Consider the following 16912-nt stretch of genomic DNA (forward strand, 5'->3'; position numbering starts at 1 on the left):
CGGCAGCATCCTGAAGACCTCCACCGCGGAACATCCATCCTGGCCGACGACTGAACGACGAATGACGGTTCCTTTAAATGACGTCATCCAAGATGGCGTCCCTCGAATTCCGATTGGCTGATAGGATTCTATCAGCCAATCGGAATTAAGGTAGGAATATTCTGATTGGCTGATGGAATCAGCCAATCAGAATCAAGTTCAATCCGATTGGCTGATCCGATCAGCCAATCAGATTGAGCTCGCATTCTATTGGCTGTTCCGATCACGTGATCACATGAACGATCGCGTGATTTCAATTTTTAACGTATTTGTTTACATGGGAACTTTGTTCCGATGTAAACATATATGTCCGGCCGTTAAGGGGTTAAGTAAGGAAGTGTTGCAAACCACTGCCTCACAAAAATACACAATACCTTGTAGTTCAGAAAATGAGATAGATCCAATTGCATGTATATATTGTGTCTGTTTCCTTTTCTCAATTCATTTATTTTTTAAAGCACCACTCCAAAGTTAAACCTCCCTATGGATCTTAAAGGACACTGAACCCAAATTTTTTATTTTGTGATTCAGATAGAGCATGACATTTTAAGCAACTTTCTAATTTACTCCTATTATCAATTTTTCTTTGTTCTCTTGCTATCTTTATTTTAAAAGCGGGAATGTAAATCTAAGCAGCCAGCCCATTTTAGGTTCAGCACCATGTATAGCGCTTGTTTATTGGAGTCTTACATTTACCCACCAATAAGCAAGCATAACCCAGGTTCTCAACCAAAAATGGGCCAGCAACTATGCATCACATTCCTACTTTTTAAATAAAGATAGCAAGAGAACAAAGAAAAATTGATAATAGGAGTAAATTAGAAAGTTGCTTAAAATTGCATGCTCTATCTGAATCATAAAAGAAAAAATGTGGGTTCAGTGTCCCTTTAAGTATTGAGGTGGTCCTTACACCCCCCAATGACCATATCCTACTGGCACAAATAATGACACTTACCTTTTTATTTGCAATTGGTGCTAAGGGGCAAATATATTAATGTTGATGGTTTCTTGCTTTTCTTGTTCCTTTTGAGGGAAAGGGGGGTGGTTACCCGTTCTCATGTATATTTAAAAATGTTCTTAACATATACAGACCTTGTTATTCCATTTGTAAGTAAAAAAAAAAAAAAAGTTTAAAAAAGCAAGTTTAGTTTATTTACTGAATACGCTGTACTTTTATCTTAAGCATAATACTTACACTGCATTTCATGTTCCCAGTGTAACAAAATGACTTTCAGTTTGATAACTACTCCGCTGCATTTTATTTTTTAATTTTTCTGCAAATTTCCATTTTTTTCCAGAAAAAAAGAAGGGAAAATGTAATTTCTTGTAATTCCTTTATTCGTACTAATGTCTTACAAGCCTTATTTTGAAAAAGCCAGTTGTCTCTTACACCTCAAGGCAGAAAGATGTCAGGCAGGCTGGTACTTCTAAGTAATTATATGGCAGGAGTGCATTACATGGGCCAGAAGTACTGAATCTGCTGTTTTATGCCCAGAATTGGCAGTGAGAGATTGGTTGCCTAGGATTAATCAGTCAAGTATAGTTGTTGGGGCAGTTTATAATTCGTGGGAACAAACAGAGGGAGTGAAATGGGTTAAAGGGTCAGTAAACTTGATTTTTTTTCATTTTTTTATTGTTTAAAAAGATAGATAATGCCTTTACTACCCATTCCCCAGGTTTGCATAACCAACATTATTATATTAATATATACTTTATAACCTCTACATTTGCCTTTTTCTAATACCCTGCAGGCTGCCTCTTATCTCAGTGCTTTTTATTAGCTTTTTAAATCTTGCACAACAGCCAGACATTGCTAGTTCATGTGTGCCATATAGATAACATTGTGCTCACTCACGTGGAGAATGACATTGGTTATACAAGAACTAGCACTGATTAGCTAAAATGCAAGATTGTAAAAAGCCCAGAGATAAGGGGCAGTCCGCAGAGGCTTAGCTACAGGTAATCATAGAGGTAAAAAGTATATTAGTATAACAGTGTTGGTTGTGCAAAACTGGGAAATGGATAATAAAGGGATTATCTATCTTTTTAAAGAATAACAATGTTCTAGTAGACTGTTCCAATGACACAATATCTAGTAAGCAGTGATAGTTCTAAAGTGTATTTGTTTCAAAATACAGTTGTATAAATCTTTGATATCCCCTCTCTATAAAATATCAAATAAAGTAATGATGAAAAGAAACCTGCAACAAATCAGTTGGTATTAAAGGGCTATTATAGTGTAAACATGGTATAATTTCATCACTAGCAACCCTGCAGTGCTATGTGTTTAACCCCTGCAAAGGGGTTAAAGGGCCATTATAGTGAAAAAGCGACTTGCTCTTATTTGTTAGAGCATTTAATTTTGTCACTATCGATCCGGCAAAGGGGTTAAATACATATTTAAAGTACTGCTCGGGAGCCCCAGACTAGCTGCTCAAGCGACTAGCGTTGCCTATTAGGTCAGCAGCAGTTTCCCTTTGGGACCAGCAGTTCTCTGCAACTCTCTAGCAGTAGTTTAACCTCTTAGTGACCAGACCACTTTTTTTATTTGTTGACCATTTGGGACCAGGGCTATTTTTACATTTCTGCAGGGTTTGTGTTTAGCTGTAATTTTCCTCTTACTCATTTACTGTACCCACACATATTATATACCATTTTTCTCGCCATTAAATGGACTTTCTAAACATACCATTATTTTCATCATATCTTATAACTTACTATAAAAATAATTATAAAATATGATGAAAAAATGGAAAAAACACACCTTTTCTAACTTTGACCCCCAAAATCTGTTACACATCTACAACTACCATAAAACACCCATGCTAAATAGTTTCTACATTTTGTCCTGAGTTTAGAAATACCCAATGTTTACATGTTCTTTGCTTTTTTTTTGCAAGTTATAGGGCAATAAATACAAGTAGCACTTTCCTATTTCCAAACCATTTTTTTTCAAAATTAGCGATAGTTACATCTCTGTCAGGAATCCCTAAATAACTCTTCTCATGTATATATATATTTTTTTTTTTAAAAGAAGACAACCTAAGGTATTAAACTTGGGGTATTTTGACTCTTTTCATGCAACCATTTTACCACCAATCTATGCCAAAAAAATGTTTTTTAAACTAATTTAACCACCAGTCTTTGTCAAACTTTTGTGTAGTAATTTCTTTGTGTGTTATTTTTTACACACATTGTATGGCATGGATTGTTAGTTCCTGTTGTGTTTTACTGACAAAAAACACCTCAATATGTGTTCAACAACATTTCCTGAATACAGTGAAAGGCGTTATTTTTAGGGGGCGCATTCCAGTTTTCCAACTTGGAATTTTCACATCTGTCATCATGCATGATTTAGGAGAGCCTGTTGTAGGTTATTGCAAGAAAACACTCCAGGTTGTTTTCTGCAAGACCCTCTGATTACACTCATGACCCCCATGCATAGGTTTGCCAGGATTTTGGGAAGGTTCAGTTACAATTGTATTACTTGTAATTTGAGTTAAAAGTGAGAGTATTTCTTCTGATAGGCCTATATTTGTTTGGAGCTTATTGCATACCCCAGTTTTATTTATTGCCATGAAAGTGTATATATTTGAAACGTTGACACCCCAAGGTATTGTATATGGAGTGCTTTGATGCAACCGTTTTAGCCAAAAATATTGGAGAAAGTATATGTTGGTAATTTTTCAATTTTCATTTTTACACACACATTGCTTTTTGACTATGATTTAGGAGAGCCAGTTGTAAGTTATTGCAATAAAACACTCCAGGTTGTTTTCTACAAGACCCCCTGAGTACACCCATACCGCCCCCCCCCCCCCATGCATAGGTTTGACAGGGGTTTTGGTGAAATACAGCACCAATTTTAGATCTTATAAAAAATAGAACAGTGGTGTCCTTTCTCTGCCCCTCTTGGTACAGACTCTGCATTTTTTTTCTCAGGATTCTGCTTTGCCGCAGTAGGGGGGATTTTGAAAATAAAATGGGTAGCCCCAACTCTGCTCTCTCCCATCACCGCCTGGGGTGCATCTTAGTACACAATCCCCGAAATGATCTGGAGCTGAAACTGTAAAAAAGTCAGTTTCATTGCGGGGTTTGCTTTTTTGAAGAACATAAAAGTGTTGTGGGTTGCAATCTGCATTAAGTAAATTGCAACCTTTTTGTACCAGGCCTTTGTCTTCTGCATAATTAGGTAGGGCTGCAGCAACTGATCTGCTAGATCAACCCCACCAATATGCCGGTTATAAGCCTTGATGCACACTGGCTTCATTGTGCTCTCAGCTCTGCCACGTCCTCTCCGTGTGGATTGGGGTAAGAAGGTATTTATCCTTCTTGTCTCTGTACTTAACTGCCAACACCACCTCCTTTCGTAGCCGTAGTTGTCTTGGGAAACCTGCGCGGTTCTTTCGAATTGTACCTCAAGCTACTGTATCAAAACCAATACAGTAGCTTGAACAAAAGGACACTTGTATAAAAATTGTTTACATACAAGTGGTACCCTTTGTTCATTAGGGGTAAAATCAGGTCCCAGAAATCTTGCCAGTGGTTCCCATATATTCTGGGCAGCCTGGATGGTCAAGGTGGATATCCTTTCAATCGTACACCCGGAAGGCCTGAGTATACCCAGTCTTGCTCTCACAGAGCTTATACACCTTTACTCCATACCTGGAGCGCTTGGAAGGAATATACTGCTTGAATCACAGCCTTCCCTTATATTTCATCAGGGATTCATCCACACATATATTCCTTCCAGGTGTATAAACCTCTGCAAACCTGGCAGTAAAGTGGGTAATCAGGGGGCGAATTTTATACAGCCTTTTAAACTGGGGATGCTCCCTAGGGGGAAACAGGCTGTTGTCGCTGAAGTACATAAAATGTAGAATCATATCATACCTCTTCCTCGACATACTCTGGGAGAAAATGGGGGTAGAGCAAATGGATCTACTGCTCCAGTAGGAGCGGATGGAGGGTTTCTTTATGATGCCCATCAGCATAGTCAATGCTCAGAATTTTTTCAATTCCTGCACATCAATGGGGGCTCATTGCTGCTTTGCCAAAAAAGTGTCAGGCTTTGCAGCACGGAACTGATGGGGATATAAATTAGTTTGGGCGACAATGTTCCCCAATATATCATCGCCCAGAAACACCTCCATAAACTGTTGGGAGCTAAATCCTGCCACATCCGCATTGATGCCAGGATTTGCAGTGAAGGGTGGGATATCTGGCCTCTGGTGATGAGACATTACCCACTCTTCAGCAGCAATGGCCCCACAGAGGCACTTAGCACACTTACAGAGCATCAGAAGCCTGCCCGATGGCTTCCGATGCTCTGTCTGACTGCTGGGCTCCACGTGGAGTGAAAACCGGAAGTGATTGCTCCAGGGGAAGCACTCAAAACGGGGCCCGGCAGTCAGGAACAGTATTGCAGGATGCCTCAACAAAGAGGCATCACTGCAATACTGTTTGAGCGGCTGGAAGCGATTTTGATCGCTTCCACAGCTCAGATTACCCGAGGACGTGTCAGGCACGTCCTTGGTCATTAACTGACACCCTTTGGAAGACGTGGCTGACACTTCCTCGGTCAAGGGTTTAAATGGACATGAAACCCAAAATGTTTCTTTCATGATTCAGAAAGAGCATGCAATTTTAAACAACTTTCCAATTTACTCTTATGATTTATTTTGCTTCATTCTCTTGATATCCTTTGCTGAAAGGTTGATCTAGGTAAGCTCAGGAGCAGCAAAGAGCCTAGGTTCTAGCTGCTGATTGGTAGCTGCATATATACCGATTGTCATTGGCTCACCCATGTGTTCAGTTAGAAACCAGTAGTGCATTGCTGCTCCTTCAACAAATGATAATAAAGAGAATGTATTAAATTTAATAATAGTAAACTGGAAAGTTGTTTAAAATTGTATGTTCTACCTAAATCATGAAAGAACATTTTTGGGTTTCATGTCACTTTAACTATGTCTTTAACCCCTTTGTAGCATTGCTAGTGCTAAAATTACATGTTGTAAGTAATTTATTGCCCTTTAATAGCACAACTGAATTTACGTAGCAAAAAATAATAATCTTCTAGGCCTCTTGCAGTAAGAATCATCTGTAGGTGCAGCTGTGCTGTGATTCCAGTGTTCAGTGCTAGCTCCATGACTGTACGAGTCCTCAGCGGAAGCATGCTGATGGCCTGCACTACATACAGGTACAGGAATAGCAAACATACACCTTGGTATACACTGCAAGAATCCTGCCAAGTGCTTCAGCCATGTTTTACACGGAGAAGTTCTTTCATAATTCAGAGAGAACATGCAGTTTTAAATAACTTTCCAATTTACTTCTAGTATCTCATTTGTTTCATTCTCTTGGTATCCTTTTGTTGAAAAGCATACCTAGATAGGCTCAGGGACTGCTGATTGGTGGCTGCACATATATGCCTCATTTTATTGGCTCACCCATGTGCATTACTCTTTCTTCAACAAAGGAATATAGCAAATTTAGATAATTGATGTATATTGGAAAGTTGTTTAAAATTGTGTTCTCTAACTCAGTGATTTGCAACCTTTTTTTTGCCGTGGCACACTTTTTTACATTAAAAAATCCTGCGGCACACCACCATCCCAAAATTTTACAAAATGACACATTGTAGCCTAATACATGATATATATATATATATATATATATATATATATACACATACACACACACACACTGTACTGTGCTGTCATGCCATGCCTCCTACAAACTATACATGACATATTGACATTCTTTTACAAACAATCATAATTGTCTGTGAATGAATGTCAATGTCATGGTTGTAAATGATGCCTGATGAGCCTGTCACATACCTCCCAATATTTCAAAATTTGAAAGAGGGACACCCCCGCCAGGGCCATCTTTAACACAGGGCAAAAGGGGCAGCTGCCCAGGGCCCAGTCTCTGTTGAGGGGCCCAAGAGTCCTTAAAAAAAAAAAAAAAAGGTTCATACCAGACTGCTGATGTGACATGGGGAACACACACATTCAGTCCTAATACTGTCACAGTCAAAAGTACTCTGCTTATATATTTTAAAAAAAAAAACTGTGCCAGACCGTGCCAGTGTCATGTGACATGCCAAGCTATTGCCATGTGCTGTTTTAGATGTGCACTGTGCAGCACTGAATGCAAAGCCCTAACTCGGCATCCAGCCATTCCCACTGCATCATAAAATGTCCTACTGGGGTTACCACTGTTACCAGGTAACTGCTCTGGTGGTGGGGATTGTTTCTGGGTAGGGCTGACTGTAGGCGCATGCAGCAGAAAGCTGGAGCGGCAGGCACGTGAGGATTTGAGCATGTGTGCAGCTGAATACACTGCTCTCTTCAGTCTTGAGGCTCTGTGACACATCTCACACTGTAGCCATGCAGCCTTGGGAAGACAGCATCCACTCTGCTGGTCCCCTTAGCCCTGCTCTTTCTGCTGTGGCCCTAAGATCAACTAACTGAAGTTTGTTAGGGGAACAGTGCTTTGTAGAAAGGTGTCAGTGGGAAGAATAAGTGAGTGCACACACGCCCCTCCCCATGCAGCATTGCCTAGTGCAGGGTGAGAGGGAACTTGTCCCTAGCAAAGAAGTGACATGTGCTGCTGTGGCTGATGTATAGTGTCATGCTGATACTTCACACATTAATGTAAGGTTTATTTTTATAGTTTTTGTTTTCTCTCTGTCTCAGATTTTACAGTTTCCCATAGAAGTTCTGCTGTTCCAGTCAGTAAACTTATATTTGTCTGCACCTCCATGCTTCCTCCTCAGTCTTTAACTTGCTTTGCTCCTGTTGGCTGCCCTAAATATCTTTAACCAGCTAACCTCACACCAGAATCACATTCAAAAGAATATTAAATAAATCCACAGTGGAGGAATTGATATATTTATTTACTTATTAATACTGCTTAGGTACAGTTTCACATATTGCAATTTATTTCATTTTTTAAAAATGATTAGCCCAGCAGTGGATGATCCACTACTGGGCTAATAATTTTGAAAACAATTATAAAATAAATTGATTTAGTTGTTTTTTGGGATGTTGGGGTGGAGAGAACGAAATTGCATGGGGTGGGGGGGCCCAATAATTTTTTTGCCCAGGGTCCAGTCAATATTAAAGATGGCCCTGACCCCCGCATTGTTGTCAATCTGCCGCGGCACACCTGAGGATCTTTCATGGCACACTAGTGTGCCACGGCACACTGGTTGAAAAACACTGCTCTAACTGAATCATGAAAGAAAAATGTTGGGTTTCATGTCCCTTTACAATCTAAACTGCTGGCCTTTATGCACTCTTCAGTGTCTAAAAGGTTTTTATAGTTATTTATTTTACCATTGAAACACTTTAGCAGTTCTATATATTTTTTCCAAAGAGATATAGGCGTTTCATCTTTGAATTGCAATACATGACACAGCAGGTGAGAAAATTGATAGCTAAAGGAACATTACCAGTTAGAAAGTGTTACATAAAGGGCTAGATTACAAGTTGAGTGCTAAATATCGCTTACGCAAAAGCAATATTTGCGCTCAACTTAGTAATACCAGCGCACGCTAATGTGTGCTGGTATTACAAGTGAGGTGCAATGAGAACGCGACCTTGCGTTCGCATTGCGCGTTCGCATTGCGCCCACGAGAGCGCACTTCCATGGGCTCCAATGGTAGCCACGTTCTCATGCGGTAAGACACAACACGAGAACTAGTGTAGCGAAGGGGGTAAGTCACGCAGTGATGGGCAGCAAATATAAATATATATGTACAGTATATGAATATATACATATATATTTATATGTTAATATGTGTATATAAGCATATACATATATATTTACAGGGAACACACAGTTGCCATAGGCTGCAATGTAAAGGCACTTTTCAGTGTCGTTTTTTTTTTTTTTCTAACGCCCACAAAAACTGCTAAGTGCAGTAATTTTATTTTTAAATATAAAATGCTACTATTTTTTATTTTAAAAAAGAACTACACACTGTATTTTGGGGCACATTTAAAAAAATTAACTAGAGGTCTGAACTCTGATTTTTTTTTTTAAGCGCTAATTGCTACTGTGAGCTCACGGTAGCAATAACCAGCCACTTGTAATGGTAAATTTGCCCATTTGCGGGGCGGGCAATAACTAAAGCGCTCCATTTGTAATCTAAGCCAAAATGTTCAGGGGTAGTAAAAAATAATTCTGTCCCATTTTTCTGTAGTTTAATTCTGGAAACTGTTAGTTTTCTCAATTCCACTAAGTTTCTATAAAGTAATGCCATTTTGGACCCTAGGTTTTCCCCTTATCTATCTCTACTGTCGAGGGCAACTATAGGCAGATATGTAACAGGCAATGAAAGAGAGTCTGCAAACAAGATTGTGTGGAATATAGAACTGTTAAAGTAACTTACATGGTTTCCACACAGCCTTATTTACACACTGTGTTCTTTCTGCAGACATGCTGTACTTGAAAAAACATTGAAAAAACATAATAATAACAACAACAACTTATATAGCGCTTTTCTTCTGGTTGGACTCAAAGCACTGTACACAAGGTAAATTTACCTAAAAGGGTTAAAAGTTTTATTCCTGAAAGGCCTGTGTAAGCATGTAGCTATTGAGTCTTTGTTTAAAACGTCCACGGAGGTGATTTCTTTCACTGTGCTGGGGAGATGGTTTCATAGAGATGGAGCGGCATGGCTAAAACCTTGCAAAACACATTTTTGGGTAATTATTGGCACATTTAGCTTTCCAGCGTGTGCTGATCAAATAGTGCGAGTTGAGACAAAGGGGCAGAATTATCAAGCTCGGAATGGAGCTTGATGCCTCTGTTTCCGCGTGAGCCTTGAGGCTCGCCAGAAACATCAGTTATGAAGCAGCTTGTCTAAAGACCGCTGCTCCATAATTGGTCCGCTGCCTCTGAGGCTGCGGACATCAATCCGTCTCATTCTATACGATCGGGCTGATTGACACCCCCTGCTAGCGGCCGATTGGCTGCAAATCTGCAGGGGGCGGCATTGCACAAGCAGTTCACAAGAACTGCTTGTGCAATGATAAATCGGTGCCGGCATTCATCGATGTCTGTTGGACATGATCCGCTGAGCGGATGATAAATCGGCCCCATAGAGCACAAGTAATTCTTTGAAATAGCCATTTTATTGGCAGCCAGTTCAGGGAGTGGAGGATGAATGTCACATGGCAACATTTTGACTGGCCAGTTAGTAGCTTTTCTGCAGCGTTTTATACACATCAATCTACATATTATTCTCAGGCTAATCTTTGGCTTCAATACATTTTTATAACTACTATTTTTTTATCATCAATTTAAGCTGAGGAGGGGTGTTGTTTTATCCTCACAAACATCAGACCAATGTCTGCCAAGTAATTCCCTCATTTCTTACCTCTTTCATTACAATAAACTATATAAGTAGTAAGTTCATAACTTTTAGCATCAGTATGTTAATCCATGTTTGGTTATGTTCTCTTAGTGTATTTAATATATACAGTACTTTCAGTTGCAGAATATTGCAGAATTTAAAGTGACATTAAACCCACATTTTTTCTTTCATGATTTAGAAAGAGCATGCACTTTTTAAACAACTTTGTGTGTTGAGTTATGTTGAGGGGACAGCAAATTTACACTGTTATACAGGCTGTACACTCACTACTTTACATTGTAGCAAAGTGTCATTTATTCAGTGTTGTTACATGAAAAGATATAATAAAATATTTACAAAAATATGAGGGGTGTACTCACTTTTGTGAGATACTGTAAGTGAAAGCAGATTGTGCTCAGTAAGTTGTGTGGTGCAAAAAGCTATTGCACTATGGTGTGCATGTGTATCTCAGACCCGCCCTTTGGATGGCCCCAAATGTAAGTGCTGCTTTTTTGGCTCTATACACAATAGTGGAGTATATATATGTTTGTTTATATGTGATTTAAAGGGAAAGTAAAGTCAAAATTAAACTTTAATATATAGAGCATGCAATTTTAAACAACTTTCAAATTTACTTCTATTATCAATTTTTGCTTAATTCTCTTGGTATCTTTTGTTAAAGAGTAATCCTAGGTAAGCTCAGGAGCGTGTACTTTTCTTTAGCCACCTGGCAGTAGTGTTTGCACATTGCAACATTGTTTATAGAAATATTAGAGCCTAGGAGTGTGCACATGTCTATAGCACTCTATGGCAGCAGTATTTGCATGTATTCACATTACTATAAACATTGCTGCAAACATTGTTGCCAGATGGCTAAAGACGTGCATGCTCCTGAGCTCACCTAGTATTACTCTTTAACAAAGAATATCAAGAGAACAAAGCAAAATTGATAATAGAAGTAAATTGGAAAGTTGTTTAAAATGTCATTCTGTATCTAAATCACCAATGTTTTTTTGACTTTATGGTCCCTGTAAATGGCAACAACCTAGAGAGTTTCTGCTTTATTGTGTAAGAAGGATGAAGGTGAGTGCGTGAACTTGCCAGCAGCTGCAGTGTGCTCATAGGCTGAACTCTGCTGTCTTCTCGTTTACTCTAACTGCACTATTGATATAGAACAGAGTCAGAATAACAAGCAGAAATGCAGTACAACACAAATCCTTCTGAGCCACCAGTAAGGTGTTTTAAGTGGGGTTGCAGAATGCATTTATCTGTATAAAAAGAAAACAAATACATGATTTTCTTTTTGCTAATAACTCACTAAATTCCTCTATGTGATGTGATATTGCAATCAGCAGATAGATTTGAGGTTGTTAATCTAAGTGAAGGACTGAAGCCACGAATGCAACAAATAAATGACAGCAAAGTCAAAGCAGTGTAGTATATGATCTCTTTCCAGCTGTGCTATTGCGCATGCATAAAGGATTCTAGCTGTATACTGTGCAATGAGAAGAGTGATGTGCATTGCACAATATACCCTGGTGATAGGGGCATGCTGTATATATTTCAGTTAAAGGAACACCTTCTTGTTGTTGGAACTAAGAAAAAAAAATACTTGACACCTAGACTCCCACTGTAAAGTTTACAATAAATCTACTAGGTATTTCACCTTAAATGAAAATAGTGGGGCTTATTGCTGTGTCATGTGAGAGGGCTTCAAAAAATATGCTGGGATATGCAACAATTGTGCTGTAATATACCAGTGTTTTAAAAACATTTTAAAAGCGCTTATATAGGTGCTCCTCCTCGGTCGCAAAATCCGATGACAGCAGTTCTGTCGAATTTTGCAACCGATAACATATGTCGCATGCACACTTCGTGGTTGCAAAATCCAATGAGAGCTGTTCTGTAGGATTTTGCAACTGTTGGAATGCAGTGAGGTAACTGTGCAGATCGTCTGGTCGCACTGACTTAACGATGGGACCAAGTGGGTCCAACGGACCCAGGCGGCACTTGACAGGAGGTGGCACTTCAGTGACTGACTCTGTCACTGTCAGACCTGGTCAGACCACTCCTGCTGTCCTCTACACACACAATAGCAAGGGCACTATAAAGGCAAGCTCCTCAATGGTCTTTGTTACTTGAGATACTTTGTATGTCAGTATCAGTATATTATCTGATCGTGAGGAGTGGTGCTAGCATTTAGTGCAAAACTTTGTGAACAATTGGGATTAGGTTCCCTAGAGCAGTGATTTTTAACCTTTTTTTTGCCGTGGCACACTTTTTTACATTAAAAAATCCTGTGGCACACCACCATCCCAAAATTTTAAAAAAATCACACATTGTAGCCTAATACAGCATATATATATACACATACACACAAACACACACATACTGTATGTATTGTGCTGTTATGCCATGTCTCCTACAAACTACCCCTGCACTGGGAGTAAAAAACAAGCAAAGTTTAAAAAATATGTCACACTGTTGTCAGTCTGCCGTGGCACACCTGAGGATCTCTCATGGCACACTAGTGTGCCACGGCACACTGGTTGAAAAACACTGCCCTAGAGAGAAATGCTTTTGTAGCACTCTTTGCCCAGACTGATTGTAGAGGCAAGATAACTTTATATTAAAATATAGCTTTTATTAAACTATTTAAAAGATGGGTGAACACAAACATTTAAAATCACTCTATCATATGTTGCTATGATGAATAAACTGTGAGACCTGGTGATTATTAATATGGCCTTTATAGCATGAAATAGTTATCAGTACTCACTAGTTTCCGTCTACCAGTCTGAATTGTGTGGAGTGGTAAATGCCAAGTAAATTGTAGTGTGGTAAAATTAAATTCGATTGCCTAATAGTGCAATCAGAGTGAAAATAGATTAATTCACAATAATTATCCCTGAATTCAAGGGAGGTTTTTAGTGTGTGTGAGTTCCCAACAATAGTGATGTCGCGAATAGTTCGCCGGCGAATAGTTCCCGGCGAACATAGCTTGTTCGCATTCGCCGCGGCGGGCGAACACATGCGATGTTCGATCCGCCCCCTATTCGTCATCATTGAGTAAACTTTGACCCTGTATCTCACAGTCTGCAGACACATTTCAGCCAATCAGCAGCAGACACTCTCTCCCAGACCCTCCCAGTTCCTGGGCAGCAGCCATTTTAGATTAATTCTGATCCTGCATTCTTAGTGAGAGGAGGGATAGTGTAGCTGCTGGTGATTTTATAGGGAAATTAATAGCTAGGCTAGTGTATTCAGTGTCCACCACAGTCCTGAAGGACTCATCTGATCTGTAAGGACAGCACCCCAAAAAGCCCTTTTTAGGGCTAGAACATTTTTTTTTTTTTTTGCCTGTGTAATTTTGATTGTGAAACATCAGTCTGCTAGTGTAATCTAATTGCAGTTGCCACCACTCATATCTGTTGTAACAGTATTGTAAAATTTTAAAAAAAAAACTTTTTTGACTGTGAAACATCAGTCTGCTAGTGTAATCTAATTGCAGTTGCCTGCCTGCCTGCCAGTGTGTGTGCCAGGCCCATTTGCTAAGTGCCACCACTCATATCTGTTGTAACAGTAGTGTCAATTTTTAAAAAAAAAACTTTTTTGACTGTGAAACATCAGTCTGCTAGTGTAATCTAATTGCAGTTGCCTGCCAGCGTGTATGCCAGGCCCACTTGCTAACTAGTGCCACCACTCATATCTGTTGTAACAGTAGTGTAAATATTGAAAAAAAAACTTTTTTGACTGTGAAACATCAGTCTGCTAGTGTAATCTAATTGCAGTTGCCTGCCTGCCAGGGTGTGTGCCAGGCCCACTTGCCAACTAGTGCCACCACTCATATCTGTTGTAACAGTAGTGTAAATTTAAAAAAAAAAAACTTTTTTGACTGTGAAACATCAGTCTGCTAGTGTAATCTAATTGCAGTTGCCTGGCTGCCAGCGTGTGTGCCAGGCCCACTTGCCAACTAGTGCCACCACTCATATCTGTTGTAACAGTAGTGTACATTTAAAAAAAAAAACTTTTTTGACTGTGAAACATCAGTCTGCTAGTGTAATCTAATTGCAGTTGCCTGCCTGCCAGCGTGTGTGCCAGGCCCACTTGCCAACTAGTGCCACCACTCATATCTGTTGTAACAGTAGTGTAAATTTAAAAAAAAAAAACATTTTTGACTGTGAAACATCAGTCTGCTAGTGTAATCTAATTGCAGTTGCCTGCCTGCCAGCGTGTGTGCCAGGCCCACTTGCCAACTAGTGCCACCACTCATATCTGTTGTAACAGTAGTGTAAATTTTGTAAAAAAAATCTTTTTTGACTGTGATACATCAGTCTGCTAGTGTAATCTAATTGCAGTTGCCTGCCTGCCAGCATGTGTGCCAGGCCCACTTGCCAACTAGTGCCACCACTCATATCTGTTGTAACAGTAGTGTAAATTTTGTAAAAAAAACTTTTTTGACTGTGAAACATCAGTCTGCTAGTGTAATCTAATTGCAGTTGCCTGCCTGCCAGCGTGTGTGCCAGACCCACTTGCTAACTAGTGCCACCACTCATATCTGTTGTAACAGTAGTGTAAATTTTGTAAAAAAAACTTTTTTGACTGTGAAACATCAGTCTGCTAGTGTAATCTAATTGCAGTTGCCTGCCTGCCTGCCAGCGTGTGTGCCAGGCCCACTTGCCAACTAGTGCCACCACTCATATCTGTTGTAACAGTAGTGTAAATTTAAAAAAAAAACTTTTTTGACTGTGAAACATCAGTCTGCTAGTGTAATCTAATTGCAGTTGCCTGCCTGCCAGCGTGTGTGCCAGGCCCACTTGCCAACTAGTGCCACCACTCATATCTGTTGTAACAGTAGTGTACATTTTGTAAAAAAAAACTTTTTTGACTGTGAAACATCAGTCTGCTAGTGTAATCTAATTGCAGTTGCCTGCCTGCCAGCGTGTGTGCCAGGCTCACAGCGTATACTGTGTCCACTTGCCCAGTGCCACCACTCATATCTTGCTTAATAGTAATGTAAGTGTACATTTTAAAAAAAATGACAGGCAGAGGCAGGCCACCCCGCAGGTGCCGTCGTGGTCGTAGTGCTGTGATTCCCTTTGGCCATAGAATAATGCCCAGTGTTCAGAGGCCACGTCCCATGAACTCGAAAAGTTCTGAGGAGGACATAGTTGACTTTTTAACACAGGACACCCAATCTTCTATAGCTTCCGCTCCGAACCTTGACGCACCATCCTCCTCCAGCTTATCTTCGGGCACCTCTCAAGTCACCACCACTCGCCCGCCTGCCGCCACCACCAACACTAGCACCACAACCGCTTCATTTGATGTGTCAGAGGAGTTTTTTACACATCAGTTGGAAGAAATGAGTGATGCGCAACCATCATTGACAGAGGATGTAGATAACAGTGATATGTCTCAGTCAGGCAGTATTACAGACATGATGATGATGATGTTGTACCCGCTGCTGCTTCCTTTGTTGATTTGTCAGATACAAGTGAAGCAGTTGATAATGACGATGCGTCCGTGGATGTCACGTGGGTGCCCGCTAGAAGAGAAGAAGAGCAGGGGGAAAGTTCAGATGGGGAGACAGAGAGGAGGAGGAGGAGACGAGTTGGAAGCAGGGGGAGGTCATCACAAGGAGCTAGTGGCACAGTCAGACAGCATGCATCGGCACCCGGGGTCAGCCAGACAGCACGCCAATCAACGCATGCTGTTGCCACCACCAGAATGCCGTCATCGCAGAGCTCAGCAGTGTGGCATTTTTTTTGTGTGTCTGCCTCTGACAACAGCGATGCCATTTGCAACCTGTGCCAAAAGAAACTGAGTCGTGGGAAGTGCAACACCCACCTAGGTACAACTGCTTTGCGAAGGCACATGATCGCACATCACAAATGCCTATGGGATCAACACATGAGTAGAAGCAGCACACAAACTCAAAGCCGCCATCCTCCTCCTGGTCCAGCATCTTCAGCCACGTCAACCACTGCTGTCCTCCTTGCCCCCTCTCAACCATCCGCCACTCCGTCTCTCTTCCGGAGCAGTTCCTGCTCATCTGCCCACAGTCAGGTGTCTGTTAAGGACATGTTTGAGCGTAAGAAGCCAATGTCACAAAGTCACCCCCTTGCCCGGCGTCTGACATCTGGCTTGTTTGAACTCTTTGCCCACCAGCTTTTGCCATACAAGCTGGTGGAGTCTGAGGCGTTCCAAAAATGTGTAGCTATTAGGACACCGCAGTGGAAGGTATCCGGCCGAAATTTCTTTTCACAAAAGGCAATCCCCAACCTGTACTCGATTGTGCGAAAGGAAGTAATGGCATGTCTGGCACACAGTGTTGGGGCAAGGGTCCATATGACCACTGATAGCTGGTCTGCAAAGCATGGTCAGGGCAGGTATATCACCTACACTGCGCACTGGGTAAACCTGCTGACGGCTGCCAAGCATGGAATGCGTGGCTCTGCAGAGGAGGAGTTAGTGACACCGCCACGACTTGCAGGCAGGCCT

This window comes from Bombina bombina, chromosome 4 (genome assembly GCF_027579735.1).
Source record: "Bombina bombina isolate aBomBom1 chromosome 4, aBomBom1.pri, whole genome shotgun sequence".
Taxonomy (NCBI): domain Eukaryota; kingdom Metazoa; phylum Chordata; class Amphibia; order Anura; family Bombinatoridae; genus Bombina; species Bombina bombina.